We start from the raw sequence: 25,580 nt of genomic DNA, 5'->3' as shown, positions 1-25,580 counted from the left end.
ATCTGTCTTTGAAAGAAGCATCACTGAATACTGTTAAATTCAAGTCTTCATCAGTTTTCTTGAAGCACAACTCGTAGTTAATAGTACCCTTCAGGTATTGTTTAGCAGCCACCAAGTGCCCTGCTTTAGGCTTTGCCAGTGTTTGTGACAGTTTGCTAACAATTCAGCTAATATCTGGTCTGGTACAAGTCATGGCATAAGTCAGACTGCTTTCAATCTCACAATATTCTTTGTGATTAACAACCTCATTGCTGTCACCCGCCAATTTTGGCTCACAAGGGGTAGATCTACGTTTACAATTTGACATTCCAAACCTTTCAAGTATTTTTAGAATGTAACTTTTCTGATTCATTTTGACTTCCTCTCCCTTTCTTTTGAACTGAATGCCCAAGAAGTATGATCATTTTCCTAGATCCCTCGTGTTAAATTCAGACTTCATGGTATCTTTGAACCTGTTGAGCAAATCATTATTGCTGGCTGCAACGATTAAATTATCGACCCAAAATATTTACAACAATTGTCTCACTGCCTATCTGCTTCCTATATACACAGTGATCAGATAGATTTGTCACAAAGTTGTTCTGTTCTAGGGTATCATGCAGAAGTTTGTTCCAATTCCTCTTAGATTGTTTCAGGCTGTAAAGGGATTTCTTTAACCTAATTTCTTTAACTCCTATGTCTCTGATGTCTTTTCAAAACCCTCTGGTTGTTCTAAGAAAATTTTTGTATCTATGTAGATAGTATGTAGATATGCCGCTTTGACATCCATCTGATGAGCAATGAGATCGTTTTGCACTGCTACCTGCATCAATGCCCGTACTGAAGTAAGATTTGCTGTTGGGGCAAACGTCTCATGGTAGTCTATGCCTTCTTTCTGGTTGTAACCCTTAGCAGTGTATCTGACTTTAAAGATTTTCCCTCCTTCAGCATTTTCTTTAATGACATAGACCAATCGACCCCCCACTGTATTCCTACCCACATGTAAAGAAGTCAGTTCAAATGTGTCATTTTCTTTAAGTGAATTGAGTTCTTCGTTCATAGCGCATTCCTATCTGGTTGCCTCATGTGTCATCAAGGCGTCTCTATAGGTTTGGGGAATTCCACATACCACTCTGTAACAATAACAATACCAATACTTGCATGTGTTACATCGTTATCTTTGAAGTCTGGTTGGTAATCGCCTAAGTATTTTGGGGCTCTTTTATCTCCTCTTTGATAGCAGTTGTTTTGGTCATGACTAGATTTTCAATCTGCACTGTTTGTGTTCTCGTTTAGGACTATGCTTTCTATACTTTCATCATGTTATGACATGTCTGTATTATCTGTGTTCTCATTCTTCTCATTCCATCTAGGACCTGGTTCTCTGTGCTATCCTCACTTCGTGGCACATCAACACTCTGCTCACTACCAGGCTTTCTGCCTTCTTATCCCTGGATTTCTGAATCATATTCATCAGTTTGTGTGTTGTTCAGCACTGTTCCTTCTTATGAGTTTCACCAGTATGTGCTTAGACACTTTTTCTGTATGTGGGTTGTGGATCAGGTAAGCCGAGCTGTTCTTACTGTACCCCTCAAATATTCCTTTCTCATCTCTGGGGTCCAGTTTCTTATGATCATGTATGTATACATAACAATCTGATCCAAACACACACATTTTTGAAAGATTCTGCTTTTTCCCTGTTAACATGAGGTATGGGGTACTTTTGGTCCTGTTATTGTAACATCTATTACGAATATAAGCAGCATTTTGAACTGCATAAGGCCACAATACCTTTGGTAATCTCCTCTCTAATAAAATGTTTGTGCCGCCCCCCATGTTTTGACATGTTACATTTTGACTTTCTCCTCTTAGACGGTTCATATATGATGTCAACATGTGGTAGATTTTAAACTGCCAAGGGATTTTTGATATCTTGAAAGGTGTTGAAATGGTGAAATGATGAATTTATATGTCTCGTCACGCAAACAGGAATGTGTCATACATTCTCCATGCATTGCTTGATACGGCTCAAACTTCACAGTTTATTGGTTATGATAGTCATGACAATATCCACATAACCACAGTGACACCCTGGTATAGCACCACCATCTGGCAATAGAAAAAGTGGCTTTTTCACCCATCTCAGCTATAGTGCTCCAAGGCAGTTCATGGGATTGATTTCAGATTTGAAGTCACGGGTGTCTTGATTTTATACTGTGAAGGTATTTTTGATACATTGAACAGTTTAGCCATGGGTAAAGGGTGAATTTGGGCACCTCTGAACAGATGACCAGTTTCGATTTTGACCAGTTTCATCAGTCTGATGAGTGACAGGATGTTTAACCAATCAAATTATGAGTTGTAGCGGCGGTTGTACTGAGGTGCTACGTCATGACGTACGCCTTGAGACATTCTGACAAGAGGAGCGACCATGTTTGTTAAAGTGTTTTGAGCATATTAGCCGTGTTGCTAATTTACCCATGTTAGGAGACATTTTGCATGCTTAGTGAGCTCTTTTAATTGTGGTGTTGTGTTAATTTGGTGATTAAGTCAGGCCTAACGGCAGACGAACTGGCCCGCATTGAAAATTTTGGATGAGTCTCAGGCAAACTAAGCTTCGAGTCGCGGTGTTGCGAAGTCACCCCTGTCGCAACGCATTTCACATTCTTACTAAGAAACGAGCTCCGAGTGGCCTTTTAAGAGCAGCAGACATCGTATAATGTGGATTCAAAGCCGGCCACTCCACTGAGACGGCCCTCCTTGCTGTATCGGAGGAACTCCACTTGGCCAGAGCAAAGTCTCTTAGCTCTGTCCTCATACTCCTAGACCTCTCCGCAGCATTTGACACGGTCAACCACCAGATACTCCTCTCATCCCTTGCTGGGCTGGGCATCGCGGGTTCTGCACTCGCATGGTTCAAGTCCTACCTGTCTGACCGTTCCTACCAGGTCTCTTTGAGGGAATCGGTCTCCTCCCCCCGCCCTTTCCACAGCACGTGCTGTTAGTTTTCCTCTGCTCGTTCGTTCTCTCTCTGGTCCTGGTCCTGCCCAGCAGGGAATCAGCGACTGGGTCTATTGCCATACAGTTTTATTTTCGTTAATGTTATATGTTATCTAATGTGCACTCAATTATTTCTGTCAAATTCAATAAAACTCATTAATTGTGTATGCTGTAGTCTAGTTTGTCGATTTCTTTTGCCACAGTAATGGTATCTTTTTACTTTTGGAGGTATTTAAAAGGTCTTAAAAGTAATTAAATTTGTACTTAAAAATGTGCAGCTATCCTGGTTAGTCGTAAACAACAGCTCTTAGCTGCTATACCATCGGCCGGCTTACGTCACTTCAGCGTTCCTACCGGCGGTGCGAATGCAAACAGAAAAAAAGCCCTAGAACATATGTAGTTCTAGGGGAAGGTCCCCAGGGGTAGTTCCTATCAAATGAGACCCTAGAACTGTTTGGTCCGAAAGCGCCTATGTTGTGCCCTTTAAAAACATGCGTTGCAGATTTAGAAGGAAATGTTTTAAAAAAAAAATGTTTTGTTTCTTTTCTTAATGTTTTACGTTGAACGTTTTAGTAATGTTGCTAAATAAGGTGTGGTCACTTTAAAAATCTTTAAGTTGTGTGACGACATTAGTAGTAGCCAGGATCTTTCGAGAAGAAGAAAAAACGTAACAAGAATGGAAAAAGCAATGAGAAAACATGTAAAAAGAAAACTTGTTGTTGACAAACTGGGCCTATATTAAAAAGTTACCTGCAAAGAAAGAGCTGCCGCGCGAGTGTCTTTCTAGGGGCGCAATATAAATTTTGGTGTTTCCGCCCGGTTAACAACAATACAGCGACCCGTAACTGGAGAACGAAGGAAAAACTTCGGCAGCAACGAGCGGAAAGTGGATGAAAACTAGCATGCTAGGAGGTACCGTGCTCGCGGGAAGAAACACAGAAACGGGGTAAACAGTTTTCATTTCTTGACCGTGAATAAACCGAGAGAGAGATGGAAATGTCATCAAAATGGGAATCTGTTGTAAACGAAATTGAGAAGAAATTACCTGGCTTATCTCTGAGCGAACTGAACGAGCTAAGTGACGAACTGAACTTGGAAATTACTGACGATATACGTAAGTCATCTCGCTTACTGAGGAGAGCAATTCTAGCGCATTTAGAAGGGGATGATGTAACGAGCTTGGAAGATGAGGGACTTTCAGTGCTGTTGGCTACAAATGACCGAATTGAGGGAATCTTAAAAGTTTCAAAGAACAAAGTTCGTGCATCTGTATCTGACCATAGAGAGGACGGGCAGCCTGACGCAGCTGGTGTTCGACCGGTGTTGGTGACTGATGGCACTTCACTCCCTAGCTTTTCTCCTAATCATGCAGAGAGTGCGTTTGAGTCAGAAGCCATGCACGTCAATGCATTCCGTCGTGAAAATATGCCTCCCATGTACCGAAGAGATTTGAAGATTCAGGGTCAGATAGGAGATATTAACCAGAAAGATAAGCTAAATTTCAACAGTTTAGAGAGACAGATCCAGAGAGCACTAAAAAAAGGCTATGAAGAAAGTGAAATTGTTGATGCAGTTATTCAAGCTATATCTCCAGGTATCAAATTGAAAAGTTACCTTGAAGGCAGACATGATTTGACATTAAGCTCATTGAGACAAATACTGAGAACTCATTACTGTGAGAAAGATGCAACTGAGTTGTACCACTCGTTGACTCGAGCAGCACAAGAACCTAAAGAATCCCCAACTGAATTTTTAGTGCGTGCAATGGATCTCCGACAGAGAGTTCTTTTGGCCTCTGAAAGTGCTAAAGACGGACTGAAGTACAACATTGAGCTAATTCAGAAACAGTTTTTGCAGACAGTGATGACAGGTCTCCAAGATGATACAATTCGTACAGATCTAAAACCCTACTTACAGGATCCAAGTGTTGGTGATGAGACCTTACTGGAGAAGATGAGTGTCGTCTACAACCTGGAAACAGAAAGAAAAAACAAGCTGTTCGCCACCAGAAGAAAAGAGGTGAAGGTAGCCACTGTCCATGAAGACGAGAAAGTTGACAAAGTGCAAGTCAGTGATCTTAAAAAGGGAAAAGCTAATACATCTAAGCCAAACACCCTTGTTGAGAAACTTGATGCTGGAAACCAAGCTATCTGTGAAGCTCTACAAACCCTACAAACTCACAACCCAGGTAGCGAATCTCACGCAAAGGAGCAGAGTTGACAAGGTATCCGAAGACACAAGACACCCACCTGTAAAAGTAAAAGACACTGACGGTGTAAAACGTAGACCACGACATTGTCGGCAGTGTGAAGAGTCCAGTTCTGGTGCTAGATGTCTGCACTGTTACAAGTGTGGTAGTACTGAACATTGGGCTGCAGGCTGTCGCAAACGAAGAGAGGATCCTGAAATAAACAAAATTGAAGTAACTCATACCGAAATAAATTCAGCTTTACTTACAGAGAGTAGGTTGCCACTTTCAAGAAAACAAGAGAAGGCAGCAAAACTGGTGGGACCCAGATGCCTAGTCCAGTGTTGTCTCGGTGGGGTCAAAACATCCGTACTATGGGACACAGGTTCACAGGTGTCAATTGTTAGTCTTAGCTGGAAAGAGAAATACTTACCTGATGTGAAGATTAGACCTGTTAGAGAATTTCTTGATGATTGAGGACTGAATCTTATGGCAGCCAATGGGACAAGTGTACCCTATGAGGGTTGGATAGAGGTTGAATTTGATCTGCTAGACAACACTAACAGACAGCTATTAGTGCCGATGCTAGTAAGCACCAGTTCTTTTGAGAGGCCAATCATAGGATTTAACGTGATTGAAGAGTTAGCACAAAGTGATTTAGCAACAGGGAAAGTAGGATCCTCCAGTCAGTTTGTCCACTGTCTAAGCTCAGCATTAGATGTGGGATCTAAGAAGGCTAGAGCTGTCTTTACAGTGCTGAAGAGACACGACACTGATCGTGACGTCCCACCCTGGCAACGTGACTATGTTATTATTCCAAAGCACGCTAGGGCGGAAGTGAGCTGTGGTGGGTTGAACAGGAAGTTACTTAGAGGAGCTCATGTGATGCTGGAACCAAATCAGAATACACCATGGCCTGTTGGTTTGGAGGTTCCAGATCAAGTAGTACAACTTCCCCATGACGATACTGCTGTTATCACAGTGACAATAGAAAATACAACAGAAAATGACATCACACTCCAGAACAGAACAGTACTTGGGCGGTTACATGTAGTCGATGTCGTCCATCTGGTTGAGACAAAATCTGTACCTGAAAGACAAAAACAGGAGGGGTCAGAGACAAATTCAAATGCCATGGACGAACAAAAAGGAATTAAACCAATTAGTTGGGATCCACCAGTTGATCTTAGTCACCTATCCGCTGATCAGCAAGAGAAAGTTCGTAAAATGTTGCGAGAAGAATGTGATGTGTTTGCAAGGGATGAGTGGGACACGGGGTGCATTCCAGATTTGCAAATGGAAATCCGTTTGAAGGACAACATACCAGTAAAGAAGTCATACAATGCCATCCCCCCGACCATTATATCAGGAAGTGAAGAACCACATCCAGGATTTGTTGAGTCGAGGCTGGATACAGAAATCATGTTCTTCTTACTCGTCGCCTATTGTGTGCGTTAGGAAGAAGGATGGTGGGCTGCGTCTATGCATGGATTACCGACAGTTAAATCAGAAGACATTACCCGACCGTCACCCCATTCCAAGAATACAGGAAATATTGGAGAATCTTGGTGGTAACTCTTGGTTCACAGTACTTGACCAGGGGAAGGCATATCACCAGGGCTTTGTCAGTGAGGACAGCAGAGCATGTACCGCGTTCATCACACCCTGGGGATTGTATGAATGGGTGAGGATCCCTTTTGGCCTCACCAACGCCCCTGCAGCATTCCAGCGCTACATGGAGGGATGTCTCGGTGACCTGCGGGATAAGATGTGTGTTCCTTACCTTGACGACGTCCTAGTATTTAGTAAAGACTTTGACCAACATGTTGAAAACGTCAGGATAGTGCTGCAGAGACAAAAACAAAACGGGATTAAACTGAGAGCCAAGAAGTGAGATTTCTTCAAGAGGGAAGTATGTTATGTGGGGCGTGTGATCTCGGAAGAAGGATATCGTATGAATCCTAAAGAAGTCGAAGCTGTCAAAGCATTAACTAAAGAAAAACCAAAGACAGTGAAAGAGGTGAGAACACTAGTTGGTTTCTTAAGTTACTATAGAGCTTACATTGCTGACTTTTCAAGAATCGCAAAGCCGTTGTATGAGCTGTTGTCACACCCGAAGATTGAGAGAAAGAATGACTCGAAGATGAGTCGTGGAAGGCGTTCATCCCAGCTGTCACCATCTCATCCTGTGGAGTGGACAGACCGTCATCAAGGAGTGTTAGAGAGGTTAGTTATAACACTTATTAACCCACCTGTCATAGCATATCCAGACTTTGACAAGCCATTCGTGTTGCATGTCGATGCATCTGAAGAAGGGGCTGTCCTGTATCAGAGACAAGGGGGTGTACTGAGAGTCATAGGATACGGATCACGCACACTGACTCCTGCTGAAAAGAATTACAGATTACATTCAGGAAAACTGGAATTTCTGGCTTTGAAATGGGCCATTACAGAGCGTTTTCGCGGTTATCTGTTTCATGCACCCCACTTTACAGTTTATAGTGACAACAACCCTTTAACCTATGTGATGAAGTCTGCAAAACTCAATGCCGTCGGACATCGCTGGGTCACAGAATTAGCAGATTATCGTTTCACTCTTAAATACAGACCTGGAACTGCCAACAGAGATGCTGACTTCCTGTCAAGGAGCCCAGTAAAGATTGAAGATGTCATAGGGGAGTGCACACAAGAGTATACCTCTGACGTGTTATCTGCTTTAGGAAAGGGTTTGGAAGCCCAGACCAAAGGAGACACAAATTGGATATCTGCAGTCACTTGTAATGTTAATGTGCTACTAGAAGTTGATACATTTTCTTTATCAGTCAAACCTGTAAAAGCAGCAGCAATTCGGGCAGCACAGAAACAAGATCCAATCATCAATAGAGTGTTAACACTGAAACAAAAAAGTGACCGTCTGAGGTACAAAGACAAACTAAAAGAGGCAGCACCAGTTAAACGTCTGATCAGGGAATGGCCTCGTTTGTATATAGGGGAAGATGGAGTCTTGCGACGAAAAACACCAACAAGAACTCAGTTAGTTGTACCTGAAGGATTCAAAATGGTGATCTATAAGTACATTCACAAGGAGATGGGACACTTGGGTGCAGATAATGGTGTCACTTGCCAGAGAACGCTTCTTTTGGCCGAAAATGAGAAAGGAAATCAAACATTATGTGACGAAAGTGTGTCGTTGCCTGAAACAACGAAAACCGAACAGAACAACAAGGACACCAATACAAAGTATTGAGACCTCTGCTCCATTTGAAATGATCTCCATTGACTATCTCCATTTGGAAAGAAGTAAGGGTGGAGTTGAGTACATCTTGGTGATTGTCGATCATTTCACAAAGTTTGCACAAGCCTATGCCACGCCAAACAAATCAGGCAAGACCACAGCACGCAAAATATTCGATGACTTCATACTTTGATTTGGATACCCATCTAGAATTCATCATGATCAGGGCAGGGAATTTGAAAATGAGCTGTTCCAGAAGTTGCAGAGTTACAGTGGAATTCAGCACTCCAGAACCACTCCCTACCACCCTCAGTCCAATCCAGCAGAACGCTTTAATAGAACTTTAAGTATGCTCAGAACATTAGAGGAGACACAGAAACCAAACTGGAAGGACTACCTCAACAAAGTGGTCCACGCGTATAACTCGACTGTGCATGAGTCTACTGGTTATTCTCCATTCTTTCTTCTTTTTGGACGACAACCGACTCTACCAATTGATCTTATGTTCCCAAAAGAGGAGGGTGAAACTATAAAATCACATCAAGATTATGCTGAGAAGTGGAGAACTTCAATGTGAGAAGCCTACAACATTGTAGTGAAGAACATGAAGAAAGCAGCATCAAGAGGACAAAGGTACTATAATCAGAAAGCATGGAGTACAGTTCTCGAGCCTGGAGACCATGTCTTAGTCAGGAATCTCTGAGAGAGAGGAGGACCTGGTAAGATCCGTGCACATTGGGAAGACAAGATCCATGCTGTCAAAGAAAGGAGAGGAATGAATAGTCCTGTCTATGTAGTTGAACCTCTGGACGGAAATGGACGTGAAAGAGTGTTACATAGGAATCTCCTCTTGCCTTGTCCGTACTTGATGGAAGCAGATAACAAAACACACATGAAAGAGGAAAAGAAGGAATCAAGAGAAAAGAGTACATTTAGGACAATACTTAGTTAATTTTCAGAAGTGGACAGTCAACACAGTCTTCTGCAATGGATGTTGTTACAGCTTGAAGCATTTATCATGTTGATGTACATTAAGAGAGGTGGAATTGTAGTTAGCCATAGGTATCTTAATGGACTTGGGGGGCCCACCAATGTACCGTAAGTTAAGATTATACACCTCTGCAGGAAAAGTATAGTGATATTCCTATATGTCCTGTTTATGCTGTTGTAATGTGGAAAAATGTGTGAGTACTCTAAAACTGTAGAAAAATGCTTGTGTCACATTGTATGAAAGTTTTGTAGTTTAATCTTCAGATATGTATAAGTTGTACTGAAGCTTAAAAAATGTTTTGTCAACATTTTTTTTTTGTGGGGGAGGGTGTTGTGCCCTTTAAAAACATGCATTGCAGATTTAGAAGGAAATGTTTAAAAAAAAATGTTTTGTTTCTTTTCTTAATGTTTTACGTTGAACGTTTTAGTAATGTTGTTAAATAAGGTGTGGTCACTTTTAAAAATCTTTAAGTTGTGTGACGACATTAGTAGTAGCCAGGATCTTTCGAGAAGAAGAAAAAACGTAACAAGAATGGAAAAAGCAATGAGAAAACATGTAAAAAGAAAACTTGTTGTTGACGAACTGGGCCTTTATTAAAAAGTTACCTGCAAAGAAAGAGCTGCCGCGCGAGTGTCTTTCTAGGGGTGCAACACCTATAGTTACCAGGAGAGAGCTACATAATTGCAACGGTGAAAATGCCCCCCATTTTTCCTTCTGTGAACCAGGGGTTGCACAGAGTACTCGAGCACACGGGGGGCAGAAGCTGCCCCTTAAGATAAAATGTTTGCCCCCTCAGTTTTAGCTGTAGCCTAATCACAATGTACACGTTTGCCCCGTTACAAATCTCAAATGCCCCCATAGTCATTGCGTCCTGCTGCCGGCTCTGACCAGATCGCACGTAACTCCATACTACATCACCTTATATGTTACCGGAGAGGAGATTGTTTTCTTTATGTTTCAACCCTGTTTCTGCCCTGTTCATTCCGCAAGAGATTAAAGGCAAAAGATGTTTCGTTTTGACGAGTGATGCGCGAATCCCAGTTAGGTATCGGGCCGGCCGAGTCATGAAAATTAATATTCTGATTAACAGCAGATGGATGAAATAAAACAGCATTAAATTAATGAGGAAAATATTAATTACATTCTCTAAAATGTGAACATATTTTAAGCTTTATTTTTCGTCAGGCACGAATTAGCAGACTAGACTCTCATTGCGCCAGTTGTGGCGTCCGTTTGTCTTAAGCAGCAATGGAGGCAAAAAAGATCCGACAGAACATTAAAAATGAAAGGGCAGGAAAAGTTCCATGTGGGAGCGATTTAGTGAAATACTTAGGCCTAACCATGACGAGTCAAGTGCTGGATGTGTCTTATGCAACAGCTGCGAGACACATTGCTTTGATCTACGAATACAGACCGACATAATATCCCTAAGTAAGGCACGTACTACTGCCAATACGCTATATTTATCAACCTATGACACGGTGCATGGAAATACTACGTAAATGTGAATACTGCAAACAAGTACACTAGTTTGAAGGGATTAAAGATGTCCGGGATTCAAATAAAATACACTTAAAATAATATACTTGCGCCATGACTTGTGTTTGAAAAAAAAAAACTGGCCGAGGTATGTCTGCTTTGACATTTCGGAGTCGTGCGAGCCAAGCGCAGGGTTGTGGCAATGAAGTGCGCATTGTGCGCTTCTGATGTCGCACAACGCATGACCAATCACTCGATGAATCTCTCATTGTCGTAACAGAAGAGGGAAAACCAAACTTTTGCATAATATAAGTTTATATTTAAGTCGTCTTGGCACCATATTCATAGGTTACAAAATATTTGACTATTTAATATGCTATTACTGCTATTAATGAATTTAATTTTTTTTTCATATTTCCCATCGGACATTTTGGCCGTTGATATTTTCATCTGCCGGACAACTACACGCGATACCGGCTAAAAGCCGGCGTATGCCGGCTAAACATAGCTCACCACCACAATGAAACTGTTTCAGGAGTACATTTGTCCCTTCGCATGTCACTGTCAGTCTTAGGCCACATGTCGGTGAGTTCTAAATCAGGGTGAAGCCCCTGCCATTTTTCACCATGGCTCCTGATAAACCTCAGATTGGGCTGGCGGAAGAGAAACAGTCAGCCACCCACACAACAGTAACATTTACAATAAAACAGTTAATTGTCTACAACAACTAAAACAGACTATTTTGACATCATCATCATCATCGCATCGGCACTTCATCTGCTTCCTTCTCCATGGCTTTCCAGGTTTCGCACAAAGTTCGCGTGGAAAAAAGCTTAGCCTATTTGTTGCCAGCACGTGACCGACCTTCAACGTTGAAATGTGGTTGCAATGACGTCAGCTGTTGTTTCAACGTTGAAAAAACATTGAAACAACGTTTAATGCTAATGGTTGTAAAAATGTTAACATAATACTTATAAATCAACGTCGAAATTTTGACGTTGAAAGATCTGTACGTTGAATCAACATAATGACTTCAACAATTAACAAGCAAAAGAAAATTGTAACAGCTGCTGATTCTGTTTTTCAATGTTGACACAACACCTTCACCCATGTTGAAAAGTAAGACGTTGAAACAACGTCGCGATATCAACGTTGATTCGATTTTCAAAATTGAAGCAAAATTCGGCTGTGATTCAAGCTTGGTCAATGACGTTGACTCAACATTGAGTAAACGCTGAAAGGCCGGCTGGGTCGTTTCACACCACTTCCAACGATAAAGTTTACTGCTTTACAATTAACACACCGGGGAGCAACATAGAGTGTCATACAGAGGATATTTAATCATTTAATCTATGTTCTCTGTATATTAAATACATTAAATTCTTGTCAGCACTCATAGGGCGAAAGGCGGGGAAATACCCTGGACAGGTCGCCAGTCCATCGCAGGGCAGACACACAGACAAACACACTCATTCATACCTAAGGGCAATTTAGTGTCTCCAATTCACCTAACCTCTTTAGACTGTGGGAGGAAACCAGAGCTCCCGGAGGAAACCCAGGCACACACATGGAGAACATGCAAACTCTGGATTGAACCCGGGACCTTCTTGCTGTGAGGCGACAGTGCTACCCACTGCGCAATCATATGCCCCATGGATCTGTACAACCATTCAAAAACATGACTAAGATGGGATTTCTGTTACTAGCCTGCAAACATGCAGCCCAGACATCTGTTGCATCATTCTGATATTAGTAATTTGAATGGGAAAACAGTCACACAGCACAGTCAATATAATGTTTGACTAAATGTAATCACACCAATAAATGCAACTAAAGAGGCAGTACTTCATCAGATCTCCCCACTATTAAACGTTATTAGTCTGATATTGGCAAAGAAATCATCAAATACCTCTTGTCTCTGCCTCTGGAGGAGAGACTATTTTGGGAGATGAGGGGATGGGAAGAAGGACAGGAGAGGGACAGTAGGGCTAGAGAAGACAAGCACCTTGATGTCTTGAAAGTTTGACTCAGAAAAAAAAAACTGAAAAAGCATTTCATTTCTGCTCATTCATAAAATTTGGAAAATAACATTAATAACAAATCACTGCTATAGGTAATTTTTACAAGTTGTGAATATAATAAGATTGTTATAGTGAGAGACTGTATCGATTTATTTAAGATGCATCAGTGCAATACTGTGCTTAATACTTCCAGATGGTCAAATTGAAATATCTTGTAGATCAAATGTATACATTGTAAATATTTTTGTTAGAAATGAAACAACATGCATAACAATTACACCTGACTACATATCAATTAGGAAGACATATGGAATGTAGTTGTATGTCTGTTGTATACATGTCTATATCACATTATGTCCACCATATTAAAAAAAAGCAAAAACATTGTTGAACAGATGTTTTATCATAGATACATCAGAGACAAAAAAAAGATTTGTTGAGAAAGCAAGGCCTGTCTGGTTGAAAGCCCACTCACCACGTCAAGGTGAAGGCCATGAGTGGGGTGTTAATAAGACAGGACAAGCTTAGTGAAACATAACAGACAAATGACACTAACTTCAGAATCACACAAACAGACAAAAGGCAAAGCTAGGAAAACACACTTGAACTATATATGCCAACTATAAACAAATAATCTAATCTAAAATAAGAATCTAACAAAGAATTCTACTCTAATCTACAATTCTAATCTAAAGAAGAGGAGCACTGAGGCCCCGCTGTCCACATCTCTCCAGGGTACAGGCTATGTTCGATCAATAATCATGGTCTCTTAGTGCTTCAATGTCAGCATTGGGTGCAGACACAGCAGCAGCCAGTCTGTTTCTTAGGTTATCCCAAGGTTCGGCAACAGGCTGATGCACCTCCCCATCATTTTCCCAGGGGTCATCCTCTGGAAGGTCTGCTGGCTCCACAAAATTGTGCAGGAAGGCGTAACAGGACACAACCACTGGGGCAAAGGTTGACTTTACCTATGTGTACAGACACAATCATGCTTGATGGTACTTACTATTCAGCATACATATTCAGAAAGCACCAAAGGTCTCATGGGTAGTACACTGTCATTTTATGCATATTTAATTTTCATAAGCATATATGCCTTGTCACACATACATATGTTATATTTTCTTAACCTCAAGGGCCTTCAAGAACATCGATCTCCACCTGGTCCTCATCATCCCAAAGGCCCTTTCTACTACACACCTCGCTTTTACCTGGGGCCTGTTGTACCTGGCCCGCACAGTGTCCTGAACTGGCTCACAGTACAGGGTTATCAAACAGATGGGGGTAGCAAGGCAAGGACAGCCTCCATCACCAATGATGTACCAGCCAGGTGGTGGATACACCTGCTGCACATACACTGGGCTCCACCTGAGGACCCAGGCATCATGGACAGAGCCAGGCAGGCCAATAAAGACATTTAAGAAGCAGCCATTGTAGTCACAGATGGCAGGTAGCTGTTGAAATAGTCCTCCTTGTGTGTTGCAGGAGGTTTGATCTTCATGTGGCTGCAAACAGCACTCCCAGCCACATAGTTCAAGGCAGGAGTATCTGTCAGGTGGGTGAATCTTGCTCTGATGGCCTCCAGCTCAGCATCAGATGGGAGATGTACTGCCCTTTTGTACATACTGAGAACTCCCTCCACAATGTCACGCACAGTTCTGTGGACTGTGGATCATGGAACATCAAACGCCTCAAAAACCACCCGGTAGGAGGTGGCACTAGCCAGCCAGTACAGAAAAATGCCCACCTCCAGTGCTCTCCCCCAACCGTGATCACGCTCCCCTTCTAGGGCATCTATAAGGCCATTAATAATTTGCCTGCCAAGGCGGAAATCTTTTTTTAGCTCCCCATCTCCAAAAAAGAGGCAGAGTATTGCCATTCAGCTGACAATATGGCCCCCTGGTGTCACCCTGAATAAAGAGGTAACACTATACAGGATCTGTTTTTGGAAATATGTTAATATGTACAAACATTTTTGGTACGTTTGATTAAAATGTTGTTACTGGTGTTTTGATAATTAAATGTTTATTTGGGTAACTTATGTCTCACTGCTTTTCAGGCAGAATAATATCAAAATTGCTTTTCTGTCCATTAGTTCTTATCAGAGGTGGATTTAGGTATAGATGACATGGGTAGCTGTCCAGGGCGGCACAGGGCACCTGCACCAAAAAATTCGGAACGATGACATTGGCACAATCTGTTCTCTATTGTTCATTTCCACGTCATGTCAATGATATCATGTCACCGTGTGGGTCAATTAATCTTGTCGGAGTGGATGCCCTGATTCTGGACTAGGCAGGCTACCTGCTGGGAAGGTCTCACACTCAGAAGTACAAGACGCGGAGGCAGACAGGAGTAGGCTGACCTCAGATCTCCCCACTGGAAGCCCGAGGTAAGGGGAGCAGGGGAATCTATCAAATTGTAGCACCGCCACATATGGGTTTTAGGATTCCTTTTTAATTCGAGGTTAACAGTATAAGGGTTGACCACTATGAAGGGAATCCATATAATATAACATTCCATCCTCTACGTGTATTATGGTTGTTTTAATTTATTCCGGTCTTCTGTTCCGTTTTCATTTTGCTTTGTTTGTGTGAATCAGCTGGTTGTCAAAGCTGTCAGCTGACACACCGGTCAGCTGACGCGCCACTCGGGAACTTTTCAAATGCTTTTAAAAGGAAACGCGGGTGTGGCAGGGAGGAGGACAGAAGTGAAAAGAAACTCAGGGAGTCCGCGGGGGATGGAAAAGTGCACTTGAAATAAATTAAAGTGAAAAATAATTAAATCACCCTTTTGTGAAAGTTTTCTTAAAGCTACACTCACCAAAGATTCAGGTCTGAGCGCAGGGTATTGTCTTCTGATCCCCAGTCTGCCAAACCGGTGAGATTGTTTGTTTTTTTTTCTTTTTCCTTTTTGCTGGTTGTGGATTTTTTTTTTGCTGTTTGTTGGTTTTTTGGGACTCTTTTTTTTTGGTGTAATTTTTGGTTGCCCTTTTTTCGTATTTCGAAAAATGTATATATAGCAGTTTAGTTTAATACACGGCTTTGCTGAATACTCGATTCTGATTGGTCAATTACAGCAGTCTACGGTGTGTTATTTCTGTATAGCAGACCACTGTTATGTATAACAGACCATTGCTATGGAACTATTTTTTAGTGGAAGCAATAAAATAATTTTTAAACCAATAAATTCTTCTTTTTTTTTAATCATTTTTAAATCAATATTTTGTGTCAAATTATTGATTACTTTAGTAACTAGCCATTTAATAAGCAGGATAATGTACAGCGAGCCAGTCATTATAACGAAATAAACACAACACTTTAAACCCCTGGGTCAGACGCGCTGTCCAACGTATCCTAAATCGCAGCCTTTACTAATCACATTGTTTCAAATCGTGATGTCGATTTGAAATCGATTAATCGTTTAGCCCTAACGTTTGCCCCTGAGGACAAAAGCTAACAAGTTAAAGCTACTGCTAATTTAGCTGCTAATTTATGCATTGTACTCCTGCTGTGCGATTAAAGCAATTGCTGTTAGTCAGCAGTGCAGTTTTTCTCCTGCGCCTCCTCGCATCAGTATTAGCTTTCACAACCGAAAGATAAGACATGTTTATACAATAATGAAAATTACTCCTTTCCATGGGTTAAATTGGGCTGGAACGATGTGGAACGGCGTTCCGGCACCTTGGATTAATAAGTAAATGAATAATAATGTAAAGTGAGTTCATTTTTTGTGTGCTGCAGCCTGGCGTTCCTTCAAGCTGGTGCCATGATGATTAGAAACTTCCATTGATCGCGCTCCTGATCCAACAGAACCAAGGGTCGGCTATCTCGTGCTCTGTAGGACGTTTAAATACCCTGAGGTGACGGTTGAGTTTGTGGGTTTCGAGAGTTGTGGTGGAAATTTGACGGATTTATAGTTTGATTATCCTTGTAGTTAGATTATTCTTATAGTTAGTTTTATTGATAGTTTAGTGGTCAGTTCTGTAGTTATATTTGTAACGTTAATATTAGTGTGATTCATAATTCAATTTTATTGTAAATGGGTCATTCTCAAAATATAGTGACTTTCTGACTTTCAAAAGGTTTAAATTTTGAATTCAGTTTTCACCCATAAAATTTGATGGAGAGTATACATTAGTATGTTGACATCATTACCAATCATAATGGACAACTTGAATCTTGTTCCTTATTTTATTATTTTATTTAATTTATTGTATGCACCGAGTTTTCCGTCACTGGTGTTACAACACTTTAGATGATAATTCTGAGATGAGAGAATGCAATCTAATGAATCAAAAGGGAAAGATAACATCTAGAAACTGTTAATAGTGTCATAAAGTAGAAATAGTGATATTCAAAGTTATTTTTGAAATATATATTATTATTTGGCAGCTTGAGTGCAAACGTCTGACACCATAAATCTATACTTTCGATAAAACAATTAGATTTTGAGATTAAATAATTAAAACTGAGTATAGATGAGGTTAAAAAATAGTTAATTTAAAAAAGTTTCACCTTTTTGTGATTCAAGTAACAATAATATGTTAAATGAGGCTTTTTATCTGATCTCCCTCAAATTCTTTCAGAAACACCAATGACGCAATATAACACCAATGACTTTACACTGTATTATGACAAATATTATCTGTTTATTCATTCTTGTATTCTATATTTCTTACAACATTCATTAGTTACAACATTGTTTACTGTCTGCCTATTATTTTCTAAAAGTAAAAGTGAACAGGAGAATGTAAAAAAGCCAGTGACAGATTAATACAAGTAACAGATATAAAACAAGCATTAAAAAAAACTCATTGCAATATGAATAAACAACCGACAACACGGATTTAAAATTGAACATTGAATCAGTTAATTTTTAAAATCCAGTTAGTTTCTGTCTTGAGGGTTTGTTAGTTCGTTTTTTATTTTGCATCTAGTAGTATTTACATGTCTAGATGAGTTTCCAGAAACCTCCAGATATTCAGATCAATCTGAACAGATCTCTGGTTCAGGGGGAGAGGTTCAGGGATCAAACAAACAATCTGGCTGTCATCGTACCAGTTGATGTCCTCTCTCGGGCATGGCCAGTAAAATTTATTGACACCATTCCTGTGCATGCACTTCACTCTGATGTTGTGCTCCTCAACTTCCAGAATTATTCCAGGATATGGATCTTCATTGTAATTGACCACACACCATTGGCCGCAGTGGTGGGTCTCAATGACATCAGGTCGACGAGGTACTGAGGCATCATTTTTTTGAAGAACTGCTGTCTCCTCTGTCTTGAAGCTGACCTCCTCTAGCCCATAACAAGGGCAGTCCCATACTCCATTTGCTAGCTGACAAAAACAACTAACATCTCTATATTTGATCACTCCAGGTCTGGTGCACACTACTTGGTGGATCTTCATGGTCCCTTTTATTGTGAAGAGAGGCACATTGCGAATTCTTTGCGCCATCGCCTCCACCTCATCTTCACCTACATAGAAGAGCCTAACCGATGTTCCTGACTCTTTAATCTTCCTATAGAATGCCTCTGCATTTGGAATCTCCTTGCCATGCCTGACCAACATATCTGCCACTCTTTTCAAGGAGCCCCCAATGCCATCGGGAGCTCCCTTGCCATGACTTGCTTCAAAGAAGCTCCATGTTGCATTCTTGAAACCTTTACGTGATGGCTCCATGGAAATGAGGTAAAAATTCCCCTTCTGTCTATATTGGGTAGCAGGACTGTCACTGAAAAAGTGTAGATTTTTGACAGCAGGAAATTGTTCTTTCACCATGTCCAGGATGGGGTTCAGATGGGCCTATATGGCTGGGGGGGTCATGGTTTCTGCAAGGGGACACGGCACTAAAGGACAGTGGGTTTTGGCCTTTAACATAGAGAACACCTGTGTGGAGAGTCACTTGTTTATGGGATCCCCCAAAATGTACTGACTGGATCTCATTGCCATATCTGCAATTATAATTTTCACTGAAATCAACATGAATGAGACAGTTTTTGGAAGACATCTGTTCACGGACAATCCTGTAAGAGTTGTATTGCCATCGTATGTTGAAGATGTGTTTTCTGAAGTTGAAGAGTCTGTTCTGGAACTGAGATGCAAGTTCATCCTCTGTTAACACTATTGTCTTCTTGACTGTTACAGAACTCATCTTCTCTTCCTCACCTGACTTTGTGTGGTTTATTTTGTCAAGACACCACTGTGTAACGGTTGTCTCTTTATCAGATGGAGCTTTTAGAAGAGGATAAGCTGTGAGCTGACATTCTCTGCATTCACCATAATGGCATTCTTTCAAATTGCTGCAGACAGTAGATGCAACCATCTCATCTACATTTGTACAATTTGAAAGCCCCAGTTTCTGCAGTTTATGAGCCATATATTGTAAATTCTCATGAGTTTTACAGAGGCATGTATCTCTGTCCCTTTCACTGGGTGGTACAACCCAGAAGGGCCGCTTCCAACAGAAGCTGCTATATGACAATATCTGACCCTCTCTGCCACAAATCTTTTATGAAGATTCAAAAGAGAGTCACAGAGCAACCTCCTTTGTTTTTTTACCTTACGAACAGTGATGGTGTTTTTCTTGCCAGTGGCTAGGCGGCTAACGTCATCCCTCAGGTAAAACTCTCTCACTTTCGTTTCGATGATCAATTTCCAATTTCTGACTTCTTTAGTTTTGCTTTGTGGCGTTTTAAATGAAAATCCAATCAGCTGTTTACATAGTGTTCTTAATTTGTATTTTTTTATGAGTTTTCCAGTGAAAAGGCGAGCATATGTGTTTTTAACACTGTTTTTCTTGGCAGCTTTGTACTTTGCTTTAATGTCAGCAAGCAATGCATAGTGGAAGTTTAATGTTTTTCTGATGGATGGAAAATTTTGATGACCATTCAGGATAGATTTGGTCTTCTCTTTGGGACTGTCAGGGTTAGATTAACTCTTCAGTCGATATATCCTTTTTTTGTATTTTTCACATCGTCTATTTTTCTCCGCGATTTCTTCTTGGAGTTTTTGAATTTTTCTCTGATATTTATGCGACTTTCTTTTCCATGCATCATTTCCAGGGGTTTGTTGCCTGCAAAAAACAATTAATATTTGAATATTCTTTCACCCATTGGATGCAAAACATCAACAGACCAGATTCCAATCACTCAAATATACCTATACAGTGTGTAAGTCGGTGAAGCAAATCATGGTATTCCTTGGCAACACTTTACCTGACCATGGGTTCATAAGACTGACATTCTTTCCAAAAATCTTAAATGAGGCCTAAGTGGCTAACCTTGATGTTCTGTCTGCTTCCTCCGGAGTCAAAGGTGGGCTCAACACTGCTTCTGTTGTTTTCTGTCTTTGTCTGTGCCTGGTCTGATTCACTCTCCACCTCTTCCGCTGTACTCTCTTTGCTCTCTCTGTTAAATCATTTACTTTCTTTCTTTTGCCTGTTTGTATGTCGTGTACATATTTTTCTTTTCTTTCTTGCAGATAAATTCCTCTACGAGCTGGATCTGCATCTCGTCTCTGCCTGTACAACTTCTGTCTCTCAGCTGCACTCAACTTTGCCATAGCCTACCTTTAAAATATAATAATAAAAATAATAATTTCTTTTAAATCATTATGACATCAATGACATCAAATATATGTTTATTTGTGATTATATATATCAGTATTTCATTTATTGTCATTGGTGTTAGTTATCGTCATTGGTGTTACAAGCAAAGGCCATAACACCAATGACGATAACACCAGTGACAAATTCCCATGAAAGGCTAATTTTCCAAAATGGTGTCAATATCATCTCAAAACTAGCATGATGGAGCATATTAAAATCAATAAATTACACCAATAAACACTTTTTTTTCAATAAAACTCCGTCATACAACCACAGAACAAAGTAACACCAGTGACACATATAAATTGGCCACGTTGAAAAGTGACATTTTAAAGCAAATTTCTAACTTTTAATAAGTGGAAGGAAACTCACCTTGTGTCTCCTTGAATGAAGTCTCTCCTTTGTTGACCTTTGAACCATGGTAGTCCTTCCTCACGCATTTTATATTTTCAAAATAAAGGTTTACGACGCCGATAACACCAATGACACAAAATCAAGGGACAGACATTCTTTTTAAATTATCTATATTAATAAATATTCGTTTTGGTTTGGATTTTTACACATTTGTTAGGCCTTGTACTTGTGCATAATTGGGGAATTTTAATTTTTTTATTTTAAATAAAAAATAAATACTTCTATTCTCCACAAAAGTGGTGAACCAAGCAAAGGGGACAAACGTTTTTTCAAGCACAAAGGAAATTCAAAGTAATTTAGAAAAACATGTGCAAAATTATATAGACTCAAATCATCATCATCATTCTAAAAGATGTTGGTTTGCATAACTTTGGCTGACCAGTGCGGCCTTTTTGAATTTAAAAGCTTGTTCATGCCTGAACAGTGCAGGGACAGGTTTGTCACCATATTTTGAAAATGACCCAAATAGTAATTATAGGTTGATAGTCTTGTAGCTAATCGTTTGAGTGAAAATCGTTTTGGTGTTTGTTTGGTGTAATTAATAGTTTAGGATATTTAATTACTAGTTTAGATTAGGTGTTAACCACCAGTTACAACATTCTTACTATTTCAAGGTGAGTAAAGTTAACTGACGTTACAGTTTTATGAGGCTAAGTTATGTCTTACTAAATTATTTTATTCTGGCTTACTAGGTAACGTCAGCTTGAACCGCATCTATGACGAGGGTATTCTCAGGTTGCTACTAACTAATTAGTACAGGATGTGAGTTCAACAATAAGCTTTTCTGTTACTTGGCCCGTCAAAATTCAGTCCTGAACAAATAACACTAGGCCTAATTAAATGTCTCCAAAGAAGCACACATGGCTGGCATAAATGTTCTCTGAGCAATACTTTGTTCTGAACAATCAGCAATGGCATAAATTACACATACAACCTCGATAGAAAGTAACAACCTTTAAAGGAGTTTAACTCACACCTGCTGCAATTACAGTTATGTAGGTTAAACAGCAAGGCTAATATTAACTGTAAATTAACAATTTCATGTGGGTAGCCTAATCTATAAGGTCTCTCTTGCGCGCTCCCTCTCTAATCTGCATAGTTTTATCAAATTATTTTAATGTTAACGTCACCTATTTAAGAGACCCAGTGTACACATGCAAATATTTTATAGAAAGTGTATCTTTTCCACTAACGTTACACTTTGGCCTCTGGTACATACAATATGAACAGGGTTATTTTGTCTGCTATCTGGCGAGTTATTATGGCTATCACTGACGTTGCATGGCATTTAGGTTACTATAACTAACGTTAACATTAGATGGAATGGTGATTTCAGCTCCACCACTGGTCATGCTGCCTGAATGAGGACCAGAAAGTGCCCTCAAATCGGGATGAGTATTTCCCATTTAGAAAGTACGTTATTAATGTTAATATGTGATAACTTCACTCTCAAGATGGAGAGAGATGGAAGACATAGAGGACACAAGAGGGAGATGACAGGTTATTTTCAAGGGTTAAGAACTGCTCAGCAAATGACATGAAGAAATTAGCTTGCACAAGTAATGTCATTCATTTAAGATTTTTTTTTTTTAAATCAGACAGATATGTACATGGTGTGTTGTTGAAGTTATCTAATTAATTCATATTGTGAAATGTCTAACAATACATTAAATGATAATCATTTTTGTGTTAATCAAAGGCTGTTTGAGAACACTGGACAGGTTAAACAAGTGAAGACAGTTTAAACAAGTGCAGGCCAAGAAACTGTGTAGTTTGCAGTATTATGGCAAAGTTCACAGTAATGGACTAATTTGGCCTGGTGCAGGGCAAGCTGTGGTACCCATGGTCACTGTTTGGTTAGGTCAAGGGTAGCAGTAATCAGTTTGAATTTAAGCCTATGATGCTCTTTAGTATTACTTGCCAAATTCCACTTTAATAGTATGGCTAAGGGTTGGAAAGCAGCCATGATAGTATGATAGCCCATGTAACATCTGCTAATATATGTTGTAGGATGCAGTTGGCTAAATCCACAAAGAGCAGCAAACTTCAGTGCCATAGCAGCACAGCCCAGAGTAGCAGTAGCAGCAGCAGCAACAAATGACATCATTGCAATAAAAAATACATGAGCACAAGTCTTCACAGAGTCACAAACAGGCAATTGCAATACTTGAAAAGAGATCAGAAAAAGAGTTAGATTCAAGTTTACTTAAGGCACAAGTGGAGTTAACCACATCAACAAAATCTGTATTCAGAACAGCTTATTATATTGCAAAACACAACAGGCCCTTCAGAGACCATCCAGAACTTCTTGACTTGCAAAAGTCAGATATCATACAATTTATTTCAAAGGAAAGGAGAGATGCATTAATGGTGAGCATAATGTCTGCAAGACCAAACCTCACCACTCATTGATGAGAGCACTGCTTTGAGCAAGAAATCTTGCCTAGTTGTGTACCTGAGGTGCTTAGTTAATAATTCTGAGCCAACTACTTTTTTTTAGACTTGGTGGAACTATGATCTACTAATGCAGAAGGCATTACTGAGGCTCTCTTTGACCGTTTAATAAGTCATGGCCTTGATGATGCCTTTCTAAATGAGTGCTTGGTTGGGTTTTGCTCTGATGGAGCTTCAGTGATGTTGGGGAGAAAGGCTGGAGTCGTTACCAGGCTGAAAAGCAATTTCCCACGTCTGATTGGCTGGCACTGTTTAAACCACAAACTGGAGCTGTCTGTTGGGGATGCCATCAAACACTGCAGTGAAATTAATCACTTTTCAAGTTTTATGGACAAATTATATTGTGTGTACCACCAGTCCCCCAAAAATCTGAGAGAACTGAGCTCTGCAGCCTCAGAAATAGGCATTCTTATTAAAAGATTGGTTGAGTCTTTGGGGTGAGAAGGGTGCAGTGAACGCTGTTTGGACAATGCACAGTGCTCTTTATTCTCATTTGTGCAGGGCTAGTGAAAATACTGAATGCAGTTCAAATCACAGACGCATGTTTGAGGGACTTGCTACAAGACTGTCTTCAAGTGACTTGTAGTTAGAATACTTGTCTTATTTGATCTTATGCTTGATGCTCTTGAGGAGCTCAAAGATTTGTCTGAAAGTTTGCTGTCAAGAGATATAACATTATCTCATGCTGAGAACATGATTAAGAGGCAAATTGATGTTTTTATGGCCAGACGACGCAATCCTAGACCACACTACAGACAGGCTGCTGAAGCTGTTAAACATGGAAGCTTCCATGGGGTAACAGTGCAAAAAGACTCAAGGCAGAAATCAATCAGCACTCACTGACAGCATGCGCACAGGAATGGTGACTGTGAATGAAATATCACTTTTTGACCAAATCAACGTTCTTATGCCAGAAGCATTGCCATCACCTGTTGCAATGTTTTATGGGGAGAAGGACATAAAACAGCTTTTTGACATCAGCTTTTCTGGTGTCAGACAGAGATTTCAAAGAGCATCCAGAAGTTCCTCTAACTGATGGGCTGCTGAAACTGCAACAAGCAGTAAAATCACTTGCCGTTAGCAGTGCTGTGAGAGAGGATTCTCTGAAATGAACAATATAATAACGCCACTACGGACACAACTACAAATCAACACGGTCTCAGCACTGATGTTCATTTCTTTGGTTGGGCCTCCTTTGTACCAGTGGGATCCAGAAAATTTTTAAGAAATGGGCGCTTAAAAAAAATGAGCTATTCACATAGCATGTCCACAAAGAAAACAAGTCCACCAGAGATCACAGTACAAATCAATTTGGGAGTTGAGGTGAATTATTTCCCCCACTGCAGCGGGGAATACCCCCCACTTGCCTAATCCCACTTTAACCCCTGCTCCTTTCTGTAAATATCAAGAAGGCTCTCCTCCTGACAACAACTCTGAGGTAAAAGCTCGTGGAGTCTTTTGGTCTTGTGACTGTGAAATACACTACATAAAAGTTCTCATAGTTGCTTACTATACTGTATACTAGGGTGGGGAGTAGTGTGCAGTACACAGTGCATCGAAGCCATACTCTCAATGACTACTACCATGGTGGTTACCTGTCCACCCTTTTAAAATATGACCAGAAGCCATTACTTCGTAAAATACGTTCATATGAGCAAGTCTGAATCAACAAACTACACGAAATATTATAGCGAAAACTGCGCGCGGCCATCTTGTCTCATTTACTTCCATTACAACTTGCTAACAGTGCGCTAGCCCCACTTACTTGAATAGCACAACTTAAACTTGCGTTCATTCGACGTATTCAAATCATACTTCCTTCTTTTTACACCAAAACCAAGGATTAACATGTTTGATGTATTCGTAAACCATTACACAAAACGTTAATGCAGCAACCGGTGAAAAACAGGGGAAGAGAGAGAAATAACGAAGCGGGAGAGTGTTTGCTGTGCTCTTCCGTTCTGCTCGGCAGCTTTCTACACTATCGCGCAGACTCCATCTCAGACTCTCCCCCTGGGGTAAAAAGTAGAATAGCAATCACTTGAAAGTACTGCTAAACTAAAAATCAAACACAGCAATGTTCAAGAAAATAAAACTACATTAATTCAGTACATCACAAAATTGTAACTATATATTTAGTGGGCGTCACAGATTCATTGGCATGGCAAGCTACATGGGTCGCTTTTTAATGTATTCCATATTTTAA

Source organism: Chanos chanos, chromosome 5 (genome assembly GCF_902362185.1).
Source record: "Chanos chanos chromosome 5, fChaCha1.1, whole genome shotgun sequence".
NCBI lineage: Eukaryota > Metazoa > Chordata > Actinopteri > Gonorynchiformes > Chanidae > Chanos > Chanos chanos.
This window is presented reverse-complemented; position numbering follows the sequence as displayed.